At 39.7% G+C, this 13,962-nt stretch overlaps 1 pseudogene; it reads right to left on the reverse strand.

Moving 5' to 3' along the window:
* Positions 1–11,198: 11,198 nt before the first annotated feature.
* LOC142402799 (uncharacterized) lies at positions 11,199–12,827 on the reverse strand (annotated as a pseudogene).
* Between the last annotated feature and the right edge of the window lie 1,135 nt (positions 12,828–13,962).

Below are 13,962 nucleotides of genomic sequence, written 5' to 3' on the forward strand. Positions count from 1 at the left end.
AATCCTCGCCAGTGGAAATAATGTGTTTGGTTTGTTAATGATGAAAACTTCCACCACAGCCAGTAAAATTCGTGCCAGAGCTGAGGCGGAGGACCCCACCCTGAAAGCCTTTTGGGTCTGGAGTTTGTGTGGATGTCGGCGTGAATCCTGCACTTGGTGCTTTGAGAGCTGATCCTTGGCTCAAGGATCTTAAGGCTGATCTTAAGGCTCAAGAATCTGGCCCCTGCTGTATCTTGCAGTGTTTAAACAAGAAAGCTGTTTTTCTTCCTGCTGTTTGCATCATAATTATGTTATTTGCTTCAACAAAGATGTCAATCTGCTTCAGAAGATTTTTACTTCTTAATGAAGCTATTTATTCTTTCCTTATTTTTCAATTGCTATTTTCAATTCTCTTTATACATACGTTTCTAATGCAGTCATTTGTTTATGCACAAAGCTAGCAATAGAAGTGAAGAACAGAATAAAAGGGGGAAATACAAATACATTAACTATACTTTAGTTACAGGCAACCATAAATAAAAATTTATTAACATATCAGCTAAAACACTTCTCTAACTGAAACATCTGTAAATGTAAAAAAAGTGTTATCTTTCTTTGCAGATTGGTGAAAGGTCACTTAAATTAGTTCCAATTTATGTACTATTGTTCCATTACACCATTGTCTTTCATGTTATAAGTTAGCATGTGCAACATCCTTCTGTCTGCAACCAAAGATTTTGTACATAAGAGCTGAAGAATAATGTACACACACACACAAAAAAAAAAAAAAGGAAAGAATGTAAAGGAATGAAAAATGGCTGATTACATTCTCCTCAAAACTCTTTTTTTTTTTTTTTCCATTTTCCTCATTGTTCCTCTATAAAATGTTTACAATAATTTTAACTTAGTTTCCTTGATGCTGATTTCCATGCATCAACAATTTGTTAAAAGCAGCTTCTGCCATTTCTGCATGGTATATGAGTCATTATTTTTTCAGGCTGAATTGACTTACTCTCATGCTCTCTCCAAAAAGAGTGATCAACAGCCACTGTTTGAAAATTCTCATTAGGCACTTTAACATTCAAGCTGTGGCCCTGCTATGGTTTCCGAGGTCCTGACATAGAACTCTAGTGACTTCAATATAGGTTTGATCATACAAATAAATTAGCTAGGTATCATAACAGTCAATCTGTAAAACATACTTGTTTCTGTGCTGCTGCTACCATTAATTCTACAAAGGGAAATTCTTTAAAGAAGCAATAGTTGTTGCTTGAAAATGTCAGATGAGTGAAGACATCTGGCTGACAGTCCAAGTGGGATCAGCGCAGCATCTGGAATCGCCATGCCAGCGGGAATCACTTCTTGCTAATCTATTTGTGTGTCCCTTTCTGAGTGGTTATAGCCACTGTTGCTTCTTTTAAATGGAAAGACCATAAGACAGAAAAAAATGAATCAGAATTGTTTGGGTGATCTTTGTGGGTCCCGTCCTTCTTCCCTCCTGCTGCTTAGGAGGCTGCTAATAGCTAAGGCAGATGAATCTGAGCAGGGATTATGTATGTATATATGTATTTATTTCTTTAAACAAATCTATAAAATGGCTTTTGATCGGCTTAGTCTGTGGGCATATTTATTTTACTCTAAAAATGTCTTCTTCAGGAAGTATGGTCCACTTGGGAGATGCATGTGGAATTATTCTTTTTCTCCGTAATCCATTTTTCACATGGGTGGGGTGTGTGTGTAGCTACTTTGGAATGCTTCTTCTGTGGCCTGTGCTTCCATGTCCTTATGGCAGTGACTTTTGAATAAAAGCTTTAATAAGATATTTTTAAGAATCATACTTCTAATTATTTTTCCTTGTATATCTATGCAGCTACATTCTAACTAGATCATTATAATTCAGCCTCTGTTTCCAACAACGTAGTAAGGAGCTTGTTCACACTTGAAAGTTAATTCTGATTAAAGTAGATGTAAATTTAATTTCTGTAGCTATTGCTGAGTAACTCCACTTGTGGATGTGCTTATTTGAACTCTGCTTATCTGAAATAACTTTCCAATAATGAAACTTAATCAGAATAAGGGATAATTCTGCAGGAAAGGCACATAAAAACATATAGTTGTTCGGAATATCTATACCTCGCATTGTGGACAAGCTGTGAGAAGTCTTTTAGTGTGGTATTATTTTAGCTTTCTATGGGAATTTCGGATGATAAACATTTCTGAAGTATCTTTGTTGTTATCTCTGATGTCACTTAGATAAGAGAGCTTTTATTTCATTTGAAATTGAACTAAGAGGACTGCTTCCTTTGAAGAAAGTTGACGGTAATCTTCTAGAGTAAGTTATTTACTGGATTCCAGTTCCAGAAAAATAGCATGAAGAACAGGGAGTCAACAGCTGGCTTGCTGTGCCGAATGATGGATAGAAAAGCCTTTGCACAAAGAGGGTGATACTGTCTTTCTGCAGTTTCCCACACAAATTGAAGTATTATAATCCAAAAAAACCCGAGGTTATAGCTCTAAAGAGTTAGAGTCCTAGAAAGAGTTTTCCCACGTAAAGGGGAAAAGCTGTCTGTTGTGGGTGTAAAAATTCCATTTTCCTGGGTGCACCATCTCCTGCGCATTGAGGCATTCATGGGATCTAGACAGTGGTTTGCTTCTAAGTGTAGTGTGCCACAAAATGTGGTCCTACATTTTTGCAAGAATATTCTAGAACTTGCACTGAAAGGCTTGTAGAAGATGGAGGGAGTAGGAAAGTAGTATGCCATGAATGCAGAAGTCTCTGTTATTAGTTCTCCTGACTATTTGAATGACAAGTGTCAACCTGAAATCACAAGCTTCCACTAAAAAGTTACTAGTTCTGCTTCTGTAACAAACAGAAGCTTGAAAATAGTATTTACGTACCTAAAAATTCAAATTCAGCTTAAAAAGGTCCCCAAAGGTGCTACCCTTGAAAGGATTCTGGGTCAAGAGCTACCTTTATTTGAAGCTGGCAATATTGAAGTTACCACTGGCCACCTCTTTCTAATGCTTCCTGTAAATACTGCAATGTTTAGCCTGTCCCCCTTCAAATTAACAGCGCATGACCTGTACTTGAAGGGGGAATGTGATTGTACCACTCTTCTCAAGTCTGAGTGAAATAAAGCACTTCTCCCACTGAAGCTGCGGCATGACCTTGTGTTTTCCTCTCCAAGCACTTATCAACATGTGGGCTTCTAAAAGTATGCACAAATACTGCTCAGCAGTCTAAGATAAGAGGCAAAGGCATGTACGGTATCTAAACAAAAATACAGTGGAATTTTATGTTGACAGAATGCAGTTGCAAAAACGTGGTTAAGTCAGAACGCCAGGGTAACCTTGTTCACAGTGTAGTGGAGATCTCTGAGGACTCTGAATACTTCAGATATAGGTTTAGTACTGCGTCTTAAAGAGGGTGCTTCCAACAATTCAGCCTGACACCGTGCTGGCATGTTATTTAATACCACCTCAGGGGTAAGGATACTACCTATGGAGTCACTAGTGTTAATGCTTGCTATCTACCCAGAAATAGGTGTTATTTGGTAGTTATTTGTTACCTTAAAAAGAAGAAACCATACGGCATACATTTTATATAACTTACACTTAACAGTCTTTCAGATTTAATAGTCTTTCAGAGGATTAGCATATACAGCAGCACTTAGAGGAAACAAGAATTTGTGAAACCCTAATGCCGGGAATGAGACAAATCCATTATCTCTGGGTGTGCAGGAAGAGCCGGTGGGAGATCCACCTCTCATGTACCCCTCACATGAATATGTCTCAGCTGCAGGCTCCATGCATCTCTTCCTTCACTGAACCTTGTAAGAGCATCCTGAGCCAGTGGGATTCCACTGGGGACCAGCTGAGGTGGTCTCACAAGCGAAACAGCCACTACTTGGGGAACTGGGGGTGGGTACCCATAATGTACCCATAATGTACCCATAATGTTTTCTTTCTGCCAATCTTTTCTTCTTACTTGTTTTCCTCTGCTCCAGTGTGGTTTATGCATGGGTCACAGTCCCTTTGAGGGAGTTCCTGCCATGGCATATACTCTCCATGAGCCACAGTCCCTTTGGGACTGTCCCTGTGCTGGTGGTGATCATCCATGAGCTGTAGCCCCTCAGGGCTGTCCCTACCCTAGTGCGTGTCACCCGTGGGCCACAGTCCCTTCAGGGCATCCCCATTGTGGCACAGGTTCCTCCATGGACTGCAGTCCCTTCAGAGGTGCACCTTCTCTGGCATGGAGCATCTCTGAAGAGCACATCTCCATCTGTGCCCTCAGCGATGTCCCCGTCCATGTGTCTCCTCTGTTTCTCCTCTCCCAGCAGCTGCCACTCTTTCTTAAACACATGTGAACAGGAGCACCACGTGGTTGGTTGAAGTTGTGGTGTGTCATATGGGGTGCACACTGGTTTCAGAGCCAGCTGGAAGCAGCTGTGACTGCACAGGGCAACTAATGGATTCCTGCCTGCAGGGCACCCTTGCAGGCCCTGGCTACAGAAAACCTGACGTTTGTGCCCATTAACAGCTGGGTGCAGTCTCTTGGCATAGCATGCTGTGCCCCTGCAAGACAAACTCTTACTGAGTGGGCTCCCAAAATGTCCCAAGGTCGTTCAGGGTCTACCTAGATAGCAAACTCTGTTTTGCTGCCTTTTGGTTTGTTTATCCTGTGGTTGTGTGTTGTTACTTGATATCTCTGAAATACTTAAAACTGAAATAGAAATCAATTGCACTTCTTGTTTGTTAGTAGTGAAGTCTCCTTTGAAAATGGCTCCTCCTCAAGGATGTCAGTGTCCACTGGACATAACAGTTGAAAACAGAAGAGCAAAAATTAAAGCAAATGGAATTGAAAGTGAGGCTATTCAGAAATTAAATGTGTTAAAGATTTGTCACAGCACTGACTTTCTTTGAAGGTATCTGCCTTCAATTACCAAAGATGAGTCTTGCAAAGCTCTGAGTTAGTATGAAGACAGAGGAGATGCTTTCTTTCATGTCTAGCTTGCTAGGCAAAAATTGTTGTTCTTTATCACAAGAAACTACTGACAACGATCCATCCCTGTGATCATCACCTCAGCAAAGACTGCTGTGATGATTTATATCTGAAGCTTGTGCTAGGCACCAGCTTTACCTGGTGTAAATGCTGCAGTTAATTTTCTTTGTATAAAAAATACACTACCAGCAGGTTGCTATCGTTCCCAGGATCCTCCACAGTCTCTTATTTGACTTCTAGTATCCATTCAAGAGCCCTTAATCTATTTTTCTTCATTTGCAGCTTGATGCAAAAGCTATGCTCTCAGGAGCCATGTAGTTAGAAAGCTCTGGACAGATGAGGAAGGTTCTTGGAGGAGGTCACCTGACTGCGGAGGGAGCTAATGGATGAGATAAAAAATAATTTAAACTGCAATTTGCAATGCTTACCTACTAGGAAAATCTTTTCTGTGTTACTGCAGACAGAATTATATTAATAGAAAAGTCAGGAATGAAAGAAATCAGCAAGCAAATGAGAATTTGGACATACCTGGCTTAAATGTCCACAGGGACACACAGAGAGCAAGTTCCACTGTGAAGCATTTGTTGAATGTCCTAAAGACTTGAAAATGTGTAGGAATGGTGGTGATGACTGCCTTACAGGAAGCAGAAATAAACATAATTGTACTCATTTTAATTGTTAACTAGGCATAGAAATTTAAAAGGAAAATGGGATTTTTTTTTCCTGCATGTTGATCACAGTTAGTCAATAGGAGCAGATTTTTTACTGTTGAGAGAGTCTGAAGACATCTGGGTCCCAATAATCGTTAACTTTGAGAAACAATTGGTCTCAACAAAATTACAGTCATGCTGGTGCATTTGTTTTTCTGTTCTTCTTGGCTGGTACGTTTTGTTTTCTGACGTGCTTCTGTAATAGCAATAGGGGAGGGGGTCAAGTCTGTTCCTTGTCAGGCTTAGTTTTAACTCCTGTTGGGGCTCTTTTATGGTTTGTGAGTTCCTTTTAAAATATATTGTGTAGGTGTGTAGTAGTCTTCACAGAATGGGGGTATGGTTTCTCTTAGATGGGATCTTTTAAAATACTTAACCTGACTTCTGAATTGAACACTATTTTGAATATAAATAAAGGAAATTTTATTTGAAAGATAAAGGGGCTGGAGTGAAAAAAAAAAAGAAGTGTAGCTGACATTATGTGGCATTCTTACAAAAGACCATCTTAGGACGTGTAACCCAACCAAGGGTGGGCTGAGGAGGATTGTCTGTATAAGCACCTTTGAGTACAACTTCCTTTTAACAGCTTTTTCAATGCAGAGGAGCGTGTTCAAGAGATCAGCAGAATGCACCTTTACAGATTAACCACTTGGTGTCACGAAAGCACAGCCCAGCATTGCTCAGATGTGGTGTCAATCAGGCTGACTGTGGCTAACATTGTGTATGCTTGTTTTTAAGATGTGGCTTCAGCAAAAGGCTAGCTCTTCTGTTTCTTTATTCTTAATTTTCTTTTCTCTTTTCCAATCTTAAGGTTTTCATGATTAATTTTCTTTTTTTCCCCGTCATCTTTTACCTTGCTCTTTAGCTGCATATTTTGGTTTGCTAAAACGCTGGTAAGACCAAATCCTGCTGGAATGTGTTTGGCAGGAGTTGTGAGCAAGAAACACAAGCCTTTCCTGGGATATTTTCTGTGCTCAGAATTTGCCCCCAGAATTGCAGCTTGAAAGAATGAATCTTTAAAAGAAGCTCTCTGACCTTAAAATGATATATACAGGGGAGTAAAGAAGTAGGTTATGCATCTACTCAGAAATTAACAAAACTCCCCACTGTTCTAATTAGGGAAAAGGATGCTATAAACTGAGTGGAGAACATCAAGGACAGCTAGAGAACAACCTAATGTTCCTTTTAAGGATTTAAATGAGCTTGCCTATTTTTTTTTTCTTTTCTGTATTACATTGTTTCTAACCTTTGCGCAAGCATCCAGCGAGATACCAAACAGTCTGTCTCCCTCCTTCCCACCTTATGAACATTTTGCAAAGCCATAACAGCAACAATTTTGCTACCTCTGTCCTGGGAAAAGCACAGTTCATGTTGCAGCCAGTTTCCCTGCCGCTGTGCTGCTTTGAGCATGGAAGGGTGAAGAAGAAAATAAGGAACAGGTCTGATCAACCAAGTGGAGAACGTAATACTGAAATGTGGACTAGTATACACGTCTCTAGCCAAGAACTTCCTCTGGAGAAATATAGTGTGTTATATTTCATGTATCTCAAATTAAAACGCAGAGTCATATCAAATACCATGGTGTCAAGGTGTTTTAGGGTATCTAAAATCTAGGTCTGTCCCCAAGTCTAACAGCTTGAGTTCATCTTTGAAAGTATTACAGCTTCTTAGAGATCATGGCTTCTCTTTCAGACAGAGCAGAACTTACTCTGAAACCAAGTAGGTTCATCTGGATACTCGGTTGTTGCCTACTTGCTTAGTTAATTGTAGTTCAGGTGCTCATGCTTTTGTGCCAGTATATTTATCAGAGAATCCACAGTTCACTTTAGTTTTGTGCAAGTTCCCCCTGCAACAAAAATGAAATTTAGGTTCTGACTGCCTCTTCAAGGAAGCATTCCTCAGAAGATATATTCATCTAATAATGAGTTTAATTTAGATTGGGATTCACTGAAGTGATGATTTGGGGAAGACACCCTCTGAGAGCACAGAGGCACAAAACCAGAACAGAGTATATCCTATTAGTTGTAGTTTACCGTAGCCTAAGATGAATGCTATCTGCATGCTGGTTCTCTCAAGCCACAAGCAACCCTGTCGGAAAAACAATTTTAAAAGACATTAACCCACTTTTGAGTTAATAAGTGGAAGCTGTAGGGAACCCCAGGAAGTGAAGTCCTCTGACTGTACTGCTGACTGATGCATTAGCTGTGGTATTTTTCAGAAAATGGAAGGAAAACGTGAGATATGCTAATAAGGATTGTATATTTTTGTGTATACAGTCTTTCTACTTATGTAAATAATTGGCTGTCACATCACCTGCTTGCTATCTCCTAGCTAAACGTATGCGTTTAAGCTTTCTGATACTTTAGTGCTGTAATTCCTTGAAATCCAGTGCAAATATATTTAGAACGCAAATATGAGGTTACAAAGCATAGTGGCTTACAGGGAATTTCCATATACCACACTTTTAATGAAGCTTCCTATCCATTTCCTTTACGATTCAATTGATTACCCCAGTCTTTGACATGGTATTCTGGTACTTGGCAGCTTTTCCTTTTTCCTAAATCAAAATTGGCCTGCGGGTATCTTAACCATTTGGATGTGGAAATCTCATTTTCTGTCCTCCAAGGCTATCAAAAATAGTCCAATTTAGAAAAAATGTCTGGTCTCCTTGAAATAAAGAAGAAAGAAAAGGAATATGTAAAGCTACAGAATAATCTTGTACTTATTATATGCCATATCTCTGTCACTGCCCTGACTCTTTACACATCCGCTTGAATTAGTTTAAATAGTCATTAGCATTCCACATAGTGCAGCGTATAATAGGGATTGCAGTGCTGATTCTAGGCAAGTGGCAACGTGAACTTCAGGGGGTTGTTTAATATTCATTGTACACACTTTGAAAAAAGACAGAACATGTTTTTCAAACTTCACTGCACATCTGTACATCATTGCATGTGTATTGTGGGCCCTGGTGGCCACTGAACAAGCTGGGCCAAATCTGCCCTCAGTTGCACTGTTAAAAATCTGGATAAATTCCATTCTTTTAAAAACAGAGATACCCTGTTTACACCACTGTAGCAGAAGGCAGATCAGGCCCACATTTTGTTTCCGTCTGCTGTGATCGGCTGATGGTCTGTGCTTAACGATATTACAGGCCTATAGGGGTATCTATACAACAGTCTCAATTCAATTTGCTGATTTTAAATAAACACACTGCACTGAGACTCTTCCTAGGAAGAAATAAAAAAGAAAAAGGAATGAATGCCAGCCTCTTCTGATTTCAAAAAGGGTCTTTTGGTAGAGCCTCCTGGTCCCTAATCTTCCATGTTCTTCTATGTGCACCTACTCCCCCAAGAGCTTCTCTTGTCCCCAGGATCCTCTTGGATTTTCTTGGCTTGTAATGCTGGGTTTCTAGGTAAAAGTTTTGCTTGGTAGTGTGTCAGTGTACTTAAAGTACTTCATCTTAGAAACTGCAAGAGCATCTCTTGCTGAGTATATTCTGCTGTGCTTCCTCGCTGAGTGCTAGAACCAAGCCTGATTCTCACGTGGCAGAACACACCACTACCTACAGAGGAGATGTATGTCAGGTAGTCTGATAAATTGATTTTGTTTTTTATTTATCCTGAGTTATGTGGTTCTGGTTGCTCTTTTCTAATTTTCTTAGTTTATGTTACACTGCATTGATAGGATTCTTCCTGTAGCTACAGAAGTTTCAGGGTTAACTTTACATTGAGCTGTATTCAAAGCAAACTGAGATGCACAAGAATGTTACTGGGATAAGTGATTTTTGTTTGTTCCCGTATGTCTGTTGTCAGTATAAATGAAGTTAATAAAACATGTATGAGCTAAGATTCTTTACTTCATGGTCCTTGGTATTTAGAAACAGAACATTTCTGAACTGACTGTAAATATGGAGAAAACTTTTATGCCAGCTATCATTGATAACTAGTTCACTGTATAAGTATAAAGTATGATGGTTATAAGAGGTGCTTTGTGAATATGGCAAAGATGTATTATTTTTAGACACAGCTTTTGGAGTTAGGGGAATATATTGAATCACCTTTATACAGTGCCTGAAAAAATAATCTATTTTTATAACCTCTGCCACCACAGTTCATAAGAATTGGCATTTATAACACTTCATTCTGAATCACTGACATTATGTGACAGTATATTTATTCTTTCAATGATGCTGGTAACAAATTTGCTCAGTTCATAATGTAGGGCTTTTTTCCTAGCTGCCAATCCAACCTGGGATCTGAATTCTGAGCATTTTTTCCTACCTTCATTGTCCCCATCCTGCTTGGTAGCAATGATAATCTTAATGAAGGTATATGAGAAAAAAGGTTTATATGACTTCTTCCTTGGGGCAAAAGTGTCGCAAACCCTGATTTAGGATCCTGCTGACTATGCCAATTTGTCGTGAACCTGTGATTTAGATAGCTTAAAAAATCACCATCAAAGGTATTAGCAAAATTGGTTTTAATATGGTGTTGTAAAAGTGCAATTTAACAACGTTCGATGGCAAAGTTCCCTCTGTTAATTACTGCATGGGAGAAACATACAAAGGAAAAGTGGGTTACACTCACGTCAGAATGATTCACAGAGAGTCCGGGGATACAAAAGTGTATGGAGCACCCTCCTGTTGAGTCACGAGGTTCAGAGTAGACCCCCTTGCTTGCTAAACTCCTGATGGAGCTTAGGTGCGGCTAGGTCCAATCTTAGTTTCAGACTTGGACGACGGTTTATGTCTAAGGGATTATACATGCAAAATGTATCAATTCAGCATGCAATCGACGTTACCAAGACAAAATCAAAGTTACCATACTGCAAGGTTATGCGCAATATCGGTCGCTTACCAAAGATCTGCCGTTGGTAAAAGGTCTCCCTGCCTCAAGCAGCAACCTTGAGAGGTGTCCCAGCTCCAGGGGAGATCACCGCCGTGCAGCCACGCTGCCTAGTGGGGAGAGCTCAAAGAAGGCTCCCGTAGGCTGTCGTATTTATGGGATGAAGTGGTTGGCTCGTAGTCAAATTACAGGTGATAGGAAAGGTACGCATGAGGCTCCTTGTACCCACAACTTTCTTTGTTCCGTGGTAAATGAGTCTTGGAAAAGCCACCCGATTCATGTGTCAGTCGCATGATGGGTGTCCCAAGCTCATGCATCGATGCTCTCCGTGCCACTCGGCCTCTTTGTGGGTTCTCAGAGAACAACAGACTGGAACCAGAGGGGTTCTTGGCCCGGCCATGGCTCAGGCCTTTACCTCCTTTGGAGCCTGTACCAAACTCCTGCTAGTCTGGTTCAGGGGGCGAGTGCGTCCATCACGCTCCACGCCGTGACTACAGTCAATCCACTTTGTCAGCTCATAGAGTGGTAGTACGGTTACCTCTTGCCTCTATGTCATAAGTATGTGGCGTATTGCAGATCAGTAGTAAGAGTCCAATTATTTGGTAAGCTGTTTAGTTTAAGTGTTGTAATTAATATTAGTTATATACCATTTTACATACAGAATCAGCTGATTGTATGCATTTTATGTGCTGGATTGATGTAATTTGTTTCATTTTTTTGCCAAACTTTGATATACAGAATGATTATAAGCAAGAAACGTAATAAGATTAAAACTAACAAAACTACAATTGGATGCAGCATCGAATTCAAAATTCCAGTTGCTGTTGTGGACCATCCAAAAAGAGTTTCCCACCAGTGGTGTTCTCCATCTTTCTTCACTTTTTCTAGGCACAGTGTACCGCCTCTGCATCGCGATAGATGGTACAAGGTTCTTTGTCCGTCATTTTGAATTCATTTTAGCAACTGACTCAGGTCATTATGTCGCAACAGTTTTTGCACCAATGTGAGATTCATTCCAATAGGTGTAAGCAATAAATCTTGATACAATGTATGGTTACATTGCAGCAATTGCTGGGTTGTGACAGGAGCGGAATAGTTAAAGTCGCATCCCATAGTTTTGGTAAATTACAAATACAGATATTTGAGTGATTATATGTCTCTACAGTGGTGTTGTCTATAAGTATAGAATCACAAAATGTTCTCATACAAACACATCCATTTTCAACTTATATAAGTACAGTTTCAGGGGTTTCATCAGGACGTATTTCAAAATGACAAACATGTTGTTCTGTGTCAAGACAAATGTCTTGGGCCTTAATGGTGTTATTTTCACAAATAAATCCCTGTTGTTCCCATAGAACACATGCATCAACATCAACAGTTTGCCATTTGTTCCCTTTTTGTTGGGCCCATACTCTATGTTGTAATGGATAGAGGACGGTTGCATTGTGATTTAATCCCAGTGCAATGATAGGGTATAAGGTGTATACCGAAACATTGCATATTGTTAAAAGCTGTGGCTTTACTGTCAGTAGGGTCATAGGTAAAATTAACTAGACACCACCAGGATTGGAATTCCCTTTCAAATTCAGTTGCATTATCCCAGATTACTTTTTGAATTTCAGTGGGTAAGGTGCCCTCTTCACCTTCTCTTACAATTACTGCCACAGTAGATTGTACCCATAATTGAGCTTGAATACAACTAAGAGCAAGAGAGACATTAATTTGCATTGCACCTAGTGTGTTCACAATTAGTTGGTGGTCCTTTTCATTAATTCTTTCCCATTGAGGTAATATATCAGACAAGAGCCGTTGGTTAATTCCCAATGTTGATAGAGAAGATTGCAATGGACGTTCTAATTTGTGTAAATTACTTGTTGTTGGGCTTACTTTGTTTGCTAAAACTTCAGTGCCCATGCTGTTTAATACTCCTACTCCTGTTCCTAAAATACCAGTTACATGTCTTCTTGGTCATTTTGGAGAGGTGAGGGTTCGTCCATGCAACCATGCTAACCGTCCTGCATAGGTCGCAATTAGGAATTGTGAACAGGTAGGTTTAATTGCAGAGATATTAACCTGCACTGATAATTCTACTCATTTGAGGGATCATGATGGATTAAATAGCACTTGTGGCTGGCCTGTATATTTGATGGCATAAGGTCCAATTTTAGAAATTTGTGGGGATAGAGTTTTCTCATCCTTTACAATTGGGGTGGATGTTAAGTGAGGAGTGATGGATGTTGTTGTGCTAGGCTCAGTAATGTCTGTTTTGAATTTAAATGATAGTCCCATGTCCCTGCGGGCCCAGATGCAGATTATGAAAACAGGTTGTACTAAGGTAATATTGTACCAACAGTCCAATCTTTCAGAGTTGCAAAATTTTGTATCTTTTGTTATTAGGTTTGATGTAATGCTGTACACAGAAATCTCAGTTGCCTTCTCATGGTTAGACCCATTGATTATCCGGCATCTTATTTTAATCTCTGTCCCTGCCATTCCCCAAAGTCGGGGACTTTTATTAACATCAGTTTCATATCCCAGCTCCATTCATTTTCTAAGTATACTTCAGTTCCGTGTATAGCCACAGTGGAAAGATTTAAATCTCCCTTACTAGGGAGTGTTCCCATAGTCCCAGTACACTTAACATGAGCTTGAGACCGTGGCCACTCTAGGGTTTTCTCAGTAAGACTCCTTAGTAAAACTTTGGGAGTATTCAGAGTAGGCACTGACATCTGAATAATGGTTTAGTAATTCTGAGAGATATTGTTCCTAGTATTACGTTGTGTCCCTTCAGAGCGTTCCCTCTGCATGATATTTTAACGTCATAATGTTCCTCCAATATGTCATGTATTGAGCAATGAGTTATGTTACAGCGTTTTCTATATGGTGTGGAAGAGTTATTGTGCATAATCATAACATATATATATATATATATGCCTCATTAACAGGTGGTTGTGTTTTGCAAGTCATGTTTATATTGCTGTCTGTTAGTAACAAGACGGGTGGCTTATCTGTATTGACACAATTGCAGCTGATTTCCTCATCGACAATTAAGTTAAGATAGGTGGGCGTTTATGGGGAACCAAGTATTATCAAAATCTTTAACAGCAGTAGGATGATGTATCTTATTTTCATCTTGGAGGAAGCTGCAAGATAAAAGGGTAAAACAAAGTGGTCTTAGTGGGGTTTTCTGGACAGGTTACCCCATTAGAAAGAAGGAAAAATCCATCATGCATGAATTCTATGTTTTGCACCACTGCTGTCAGTAGCTTCCCAAGCAAGTGGGCCACGAGGTTTAGTTAAAGTCATGGCTACAGTTCCAATTTGTGGTAAATTTACCATGACAGATTATGCTGGCTGTAATGCTATCAGATATTTTCTTTCATCAGGAGGTGGAGCATCAGGTCCAGTTTTGTAAAGAATGCTC

This window comes from Mycteria americana, chromosome Z (genome assembly GCF_035582795.1).
Source record: "Mycteria americana isolate JAX WOST 10 ecotype Jacksonville Zoo and Gardens chromosome Z, USCA_MyAme_1.0, whole genome shotgun sequence".
In the NCBI taxonomy this organism is placed as follows: Eukaryota; Metazoa; Chordata; class Aves; order Ciconiiformes; family Ciconiidae; genus Mycteria; species Mycteria americana.